The following is a 7,319-nucleotide window of genomic DNA, read 5'->3' as shown; positions in this document are numbered from 1 at the left end:
AGTCCTGAACCTTTTATAAGGTATTACGATCTGGGCAATTTTTCTTAGAGAGACAGCTGAGAATAGTTACATACTGTGAAGTACACGTTCATAAAATTAACATTTGCATGATTTAATTACTGTAGTTGCTCTTTTTTATAAAATAAAATTCAAGTTTAGAATTTCATTTTCACCTTGAAATTAACAATAATTATTCACTATTCCCCAGACTACATGCTAAAAGTAGAAAAATTGGTCGAGTGAGCCCTCTTACCACCGTCATGGCAGTCCCAGGTTGCAACAAAGACAGTGTCAGAAAAGACTGTAAAAAATGTGGCTACCCTTGTCACCTGACTTTTGAATGCCACAGTTTTCTCTGAGTAGACCCTAAAAGGGACATAGTTTTGGATGTCAGCAGTACAAGTAGTGAAGATAGCGATGAAGAGAATGAAGAACTGAATAAATTGCAGGCATTACAGGAAAAAAGAATAAATGAAGAAGAGGAAAAGAAAAAAGAAAAAAATCAAATTGAAAAAAAATAAAAAGGGCTTCTCCAGTTCCACTGAAGAGGACACTTCAAAACAAAAGAAACAAAAATATCAGAAGAAAGAAAAGAAAAAAGAAAAAAAGGGTAAATCAATAAAGGGAAACATCACAAAAAGGAAAGAACAAAGAGAAAAACAAAACGCATTCTTCTACCCCTAAAAGTTCTGAATTCTCCAGAAAGTAACTGAGACTTTCGCTTAAGCCATTAAATTTAAAAATTTGTTTTTAAAACATGTTTGCCTTTCCTCGGAATTTGCTATATATTATGTTTTGCAATAAATCACAGCCTTTTCCATATGGACGTTTTTTGTATGCGGGACTGTTATCCCTCTGGTAATATATTTTTAATATGCTATGACTGTTAAGTATTAAATCAGTCTTGTTACTTGATAGTGAGGCCCCAAGTATAGCTATTTGTGTATACCAAACACATCATTTTTGGTATCTGTGTCTCTGTGTTTTTGGCTAGTGTTATGACTTCATAAGTTGGTTGTAAAATGGCTTTACTATAGTTAACACGAGTCATCTACCTAGCAATTAATGGGTATTGCTGAATCAGATGCCCACTTTTAAGTGATGAAGCTAGGTAAGCGGTAATGTTTTGCTCTTGACACAGATAAATTTAATAGCTTTATATACTTACATATAATATCTTTTAAAGCTAGTAAAAAAATAGAAACATTGTTCAAATTTAAATGAATACAACACAGAGTACTAAGTACCAACTAAGAGTAGATATTGTACAAAGTCATATAGGATACTACAATGATTAAAACATGGATATTATCTGCATAAAGATATTTGGAGCCTAGAGACATATACGATGCTATATGGCATTATTATTCATTCATTATGGATCATTGTATGGATCTTTCTTTCTTACTGCTGTGATCTGTGGAAGAATAATGAAACAGAGTACTGGAGACTAAGTGATGGTAAAAGATATATAAGTCACGCAGGTGGGTGGAAGACAGAAAGAAAGAAGAAAGAGACTTTTGTTTTTAATATGCACAAATCATTGGAGTTAGAAGTAAAGAAATAAAAACAAATTAAAGCTGAATATTGCAGGATTAAAAACACAACTCCCATTGACTAAAGCAGCAATATATGCAAAGATAAACGTAAATACACCTAATTTATTTTGGATTTCGGGAGACCAGCAGGCTGGTAAATATAATGGGAGACAAAAATTGTATACCCAGCCAAGTTATCTTTCTAGTATCAAGATTATAGAAGCATGTAAAAGACCACAGACAACAACAACAAGAAGAAATTTTAAAATGCAGAACTCAGAGAATTCACTGATTTTCTGAGATTCCACAATTCTCTCTTGTGGACTCTATAACAAAGATGACCTTCATCTAAAGAAGATATAATTTAAGAAACATTGGCAAAAGGATTAATAGTTGGCATTTATGTAGTTAAAAATAGTCCCAAATTTTTTTAAAAAGTGGATACATGGATAGAAGAAAATATACAAATATTATGTTTTGACAAAGAAGAATCAATATAATAAAAAAGAAGATAAGAAAAACAAAAAAGCAGATTAATCTCATTTTCTGATATATAGAAAATAAATGGCAAATAGTGCAATTAAATATTGATAATCAGGTATTAAAAGACTAATTGAGAAAATAGGAACTTAAGGACAATTTTAAAAGCCATAAGAACAGAGGTTACAATTGGAATGAAAATACAAACTTTCTTAAATGTTGATGTAACTTTAAAATTACAGAAGAAAGCACAACACATAGAGAAAGAAAAATTAAATCATGTATAATAAGCATAGTAAGTATAATATAAACTAATGTAAAATTTAAGACGAATATATCAGCTTATCTACATATGTTAATGAACCTCACTCATTTATTGAAAGAAAAGGAAATCTAATCATAAGATAGATCAACTGATCATTCAATAGATCAATTCAAAAGGAAATGAACTATTCAAATACTAGAAGAAAACAAAGGTAAATTCCTCTCTAACTTATGGTTTGGAAAATATTTCTATATATGACTCAAATTCTGCATTCAAGAAAATGTAGATATATCTGACTTTAAAAGATTTAAAAAAAACTTTGTTTTCCAAAGTACCATAAACAACTGACAAGTGACAAAAAAAAGTGACAAAACCTTAGAAGAAACTTGTAGTATCAGAGATAAAGGATTAATGTATATTTTAAGAATATGAAACACTCTTAAAATTGAAGGAATCAAGACCAAAACCATACAGGAAAATAAACAAAACATGAATAGGGATGTCCCAAAATTATATAATGACCTTTAAAACATGATATATTTATGTTCACTTATAATAGATGCATGCATCTCAAAACTATGCTGCAATACCACTTCTTGTCTGTCAGATTATCGAAAATTAAAATCTTGGTAACTTATTCCATTGGTGAGGCTATTATAAAACAGTCTCACAGATTCATACTTTATAAAAGAAAATTTGGCTATATTGAACAAAACTATAAATATGTTTATATTGTTACTTAGAAATTTCACTGAATATAAGCTTCTGTAAATATAAAAATACTTCTTATAGCACCAGGTATAATTACAGAATATTGAAAACAAATTAGTTGCCTATATACAGGGCATTGCTTAAATACACTCTGATAAATACTCAGATGGCGGTAATAGCAGCTGCAAAAGAAATGTGGAAAATTTCTATTAACTGATATTGACTAATGTATAGGCTATATTAATTACACTTAAAAACAAGCCTTCAAAATATTGTATTTTTTCTATAAGAAAAAGAGTATGATAATTAAGAATTCATGTATCTGTTTAGTTTTACAAAGATCAACCCAGTAGAGATAAGCTAGACAAAATTCTAATTGATTATTTACAGAGAGTGAGTGGGAACAGATTGGAAATGGTGGTGGTGATGGTTTGAGTCTTCTCTACATTGACCTTTTTTGTAGCTTTTACTTTTTGAACCTGTATTGCAAAATAAAATCAATGAGCTAGAAAAAAAAATTTAAGGAAATACAAACAGCAACTAAGGAAACTCTGTATGTCAAATGACTAATATGACCAAGGTAAAAAAGGGGAAATAACTAACCAATGCAACTTAAAAACAGAGTATTGTATTGATATATCATCAGTTTACAAAGAAATATAACCCTAGACAAATACCAAACCATAGTTACTAGGTTTGGGTTTTTTTGGCTATGATATTGCTAGAAATTCTAAAACTACCCTGATTTTAGCTTTAAGCAAACAAATTATTATATTGAGGATAAATGGAGCCAGATTTCTCATTGATGAAGAAATGAATTACAAATATGTAAACGGAAGGAGAGTAGACCCTGTGGTATCTAGCTGGGCATTTAGGTATCATTGTGAACACATACTCAAAGTCTTTGTGGAGAGGTAGCTGATTTTAGGACTGGACAAGTAAAGTACAAGATGAAATTAGAACATCTTCTTTTGTTAGAAAGCAAGTTGCATTAAAAATAAATAGGGCATTAAAAAAATACACACTGAATTCAGTTTGAAGGGGTTTTTATTGGATAAATCTGTGGCACTTTGACTATTAAAATTGATAATAAAGTGTCAACAAATTAAAAACCAATAAATCAAATGAGAAACCATGTATTTATACATATGTAAGTAAATACATAATTGTGTAAAGAAAGTAAAAGGAAAAATATTCATTTAGGGTGGAATTATTTCTAATAAATGTACGGGAATGATAGAATGATGGAGATTTTTCAAACTGTCATTTAGCAGTCATCATATTAATAATTATTTCAAGTAAGATTCAGCAACTGATGCCAAAATAGATGGTAAAAGTTTGCTGAGAAGTAGGGCGTGAAAATTTTATATATATGTAAAAACATATATATCAGACTACACATGCGTACATAAACATAAACACATACACACATATATATGAGAGAGAGAACAAACATCATAATATTCTAAAATAGAGAAATATGGTTGGAGGGTATATGGAAATTTTTATTACTAGTCTTACAAATTTGCTATAAGCTTTAAAGTATGTGGAAATAAAAAATTATAAAAATAAATTGCTTTACCTATGTGACCCCAATTTTAGTTGCTACAAAATGGGATATAAAGTATAATTTCAATTATAAAAATGACGTATGTAAAAACCATAGTATAGTTACGGACCACTATGGATGCTAGGCAAATAACAGTTTTATCTTCTTTTTCAAAGGTGGCAAAATTGTTACACTTCAATTTTGCCAACTCATAAACAATATCTGAACATTTTATTTCTGCATTGAATATTATTACAACACTAACTCACAGACTTCTAGCATAATAATTATTTTCTTCTTTAAAGTAGGAAATCACTGCTTTAAAATATCTGAAACACTTTTCTAAGCTGATAGAAGGTGTATGGTATAAAAATAAGACCTTGATTCTGGAAGCAGACACAGGTTCCGATCCCAGCTCAGACGTTCTCAACTGCTTGCTGTGACATAGCTACTTAGGCTCTCCACAGCTCAGTTTCGTTGTCAGTATCATAAGAATAACTTAATTCTTACTTAATGGTTTTCTTGAAGCCCAAAGGAGAAATTCAAGAAAATACCTAGCACAATGCTTGTGCCATAAATAAATTTTAATTCATATTAGCTATCAAAATGAATAAGGGTTACACATAATTAATTGAGATTTTTAGGTATTGTTTCTTCTTAAACCACTACCTATGGAACCCTTCCATAGATATAAAATCTTAACCAATTCCTGATCTAAAATTAAGTTGATGATTTGTGCTACTCACGCACTGAATAGAATGAGCATAGATTGTTTTCAATATCTTTCTTTCACAAGCAAAAGAAAAATAAAAGCAAAACTCTAAAGTGAGTTCCTCAAAGTGAGACTTCAAATGATTTTCTTTGTTCGCAGTTTCTACTCTCATTAGAAATGCTCTGAAAATATTTCACTTTCTCGTCAACTACTTGAAGGTTTTATAAGAACGTTTTTTAAAATTATTTGCAGGACAGAGATATACTGTTCAACAGAGATATACTGTTCAACCAGTCTGTAATGTACTCACTGTCCATTTAAAAACATTTTTATTGTTATTTATTAAGCCTTACTCTGGAAGCCCAAATCCTTTATTTTATTATTGCGCTAAATAAAGCCAGCAATGCAAGGAGAGTGGAGAAAATTGGTTTTCCTATCGGTGTTTGAGGTCTACATGATTAGACTGCTTCTCTGTCTGCGGATACACTTTTTTGAATACTGACTTCAAGAATTTTAGAACATCGATGGGCTTTTAGTAAAAAAAAAAAAAGTCCAAAATACAAATATTATTTTTCAAATTTAGCTGATTAGCTTATGCAAAAATTAAGTTTTCTCAATTTTTTTAATTTTTTGTCTGATATTTTGAACCATAAAGAAATTGAAATTACACAAAATGTTTTTATGTCCTAAAACAAGGAGATATTAGCTATAGAAGTTTTATTAGGCAATTAGTAGCTATGAAACTGAAGGAATGGTATGATGGTTAATTTTTTGATTTATTTCTTTAAAATCCAAACATAGGAAGAAGAAAATGGTATTCCAAATGCTTTAAAAAATGAAAGTATCATTTAACATATTAACATTATTTTAATAATAATATATTTACATTATGATTATTTCTTAACACAGAAATATATGAAAATATCTAAATCCTGCTTTATCTGGAGTTTAAAAAGTTAAAATCTGAGCTATTTAAAAAATGAAATGCCTCTGTCTTTGAAAGACAAAAGCAATAATCTAATAGAGTCCCATCTTCAAAGGAACAATAATTTTCTCTTAGGTATACCTCTGATCATAGATTTAGCAATATCAAGGTAGTTTGTAGTACAAAATAATACACCACTGGATGTTAAAGACTTAGATCAACAAAATTCACTAATCATCATTCCAATTCTTTAATTTTATAGCTACTAATTGCACAATACAATCTCCATGACTATTATCTCTTCCTTTTATGACATATATACATTTTGTTTAATTTTAACTTAAGAATTCAAAATATCAGACAAGAAAGTAAGTATAGTAGCAACAAAGTACGAAATAGGGCAAAGTACCACAGGGCCGTTTAAGAAAGCGTCTGATTTGTGTGACTTAGTACTTCTTTGCCTATGAAGCATAGTCTGAGTTTGAACAACTGGTGACAGTTAAAAGTCTGCAGCATTCCACTTTTTTGATTTTTATGGATCTGTACAGTGGTCCTTATCCTAGAAAATTAGCCATTGAATTCATCTGGGGCATCGTGTGCCCTGAGCAATGTATTTTCAGGCCTGTGCATATCAATAATTTAAAGTAAAAGGGTGAAGCACTATCAACAATTAAGCTCTTAAAATGTGCCTTTTAATTAGAAAAGGGTGTTAAAATAAGGCAACACTTTAAAGAAGTAAAATGATACCCATTTGTAACATACTGGCAATTAAACTCATTTCTTTTTTTATTATTCCTTAGACACCCTGTGCTGTACTTATAAGGCAATTCTAACTCTTTAAAGCTAGTTTTGAATCACAAGCTTAAGTTGACAGTTAGTAGGTTCCGTTTCTCATTCTTGGTCTTTAAGTTCCTACATGCTGCTTTTGAAAACTGAACAGGCATTTCCTTCTTTAGATATTATGTTTCTTTAAAACATCACATTTATTTGCAACAATTTATTGTCCATATTGTGCCAACTAAAATGTAATAAGATGTTAAGCAAACTTTATATTCAGTAGTGCGATGCTGTTGATAAGGTCTGAGGAATTTTAATTTTTCAATCTTACATTCAGTACACTTAAATGAATAATAACTTCT

At 29.9% G+C, this 7,319-nt stretch overlaps 1 pseudogene; it reads left to right on the top strand.

Annotated features, from left to right (window-relative positions):
• The first annotated feature begins 260 nt into the window (after positions 1–260).
• On the top strand, positions 261–709 carry LOC116481954 (protein SREK1IP1-like; annotated as a pseudogene).
• The last annotated feature ends 6,610 nt before the right edge of the window (positions 710–7,319 follow it).

Source organism: Hylobates moloch, unplaced genomic scaffold (genome assembly GCF_009828535.3).
Source record: "Hylobates moloch isolate HMO894 unplaced genomic scaffold, HMol_V3 SCAFFOLD_14, whole genome shotgun sequence".
Lineage (NCBI taxonomy): Eukaryota > Metazoa > Chordata > Mammalia > Primates > Hylobatidae > Hylobates > Hylobates moloch.
The sequence above is the reverse complement of the archived record's forward strand: the minus strand, read 5'-3'. Positions and strand labels throughout refer to the sequence as shown.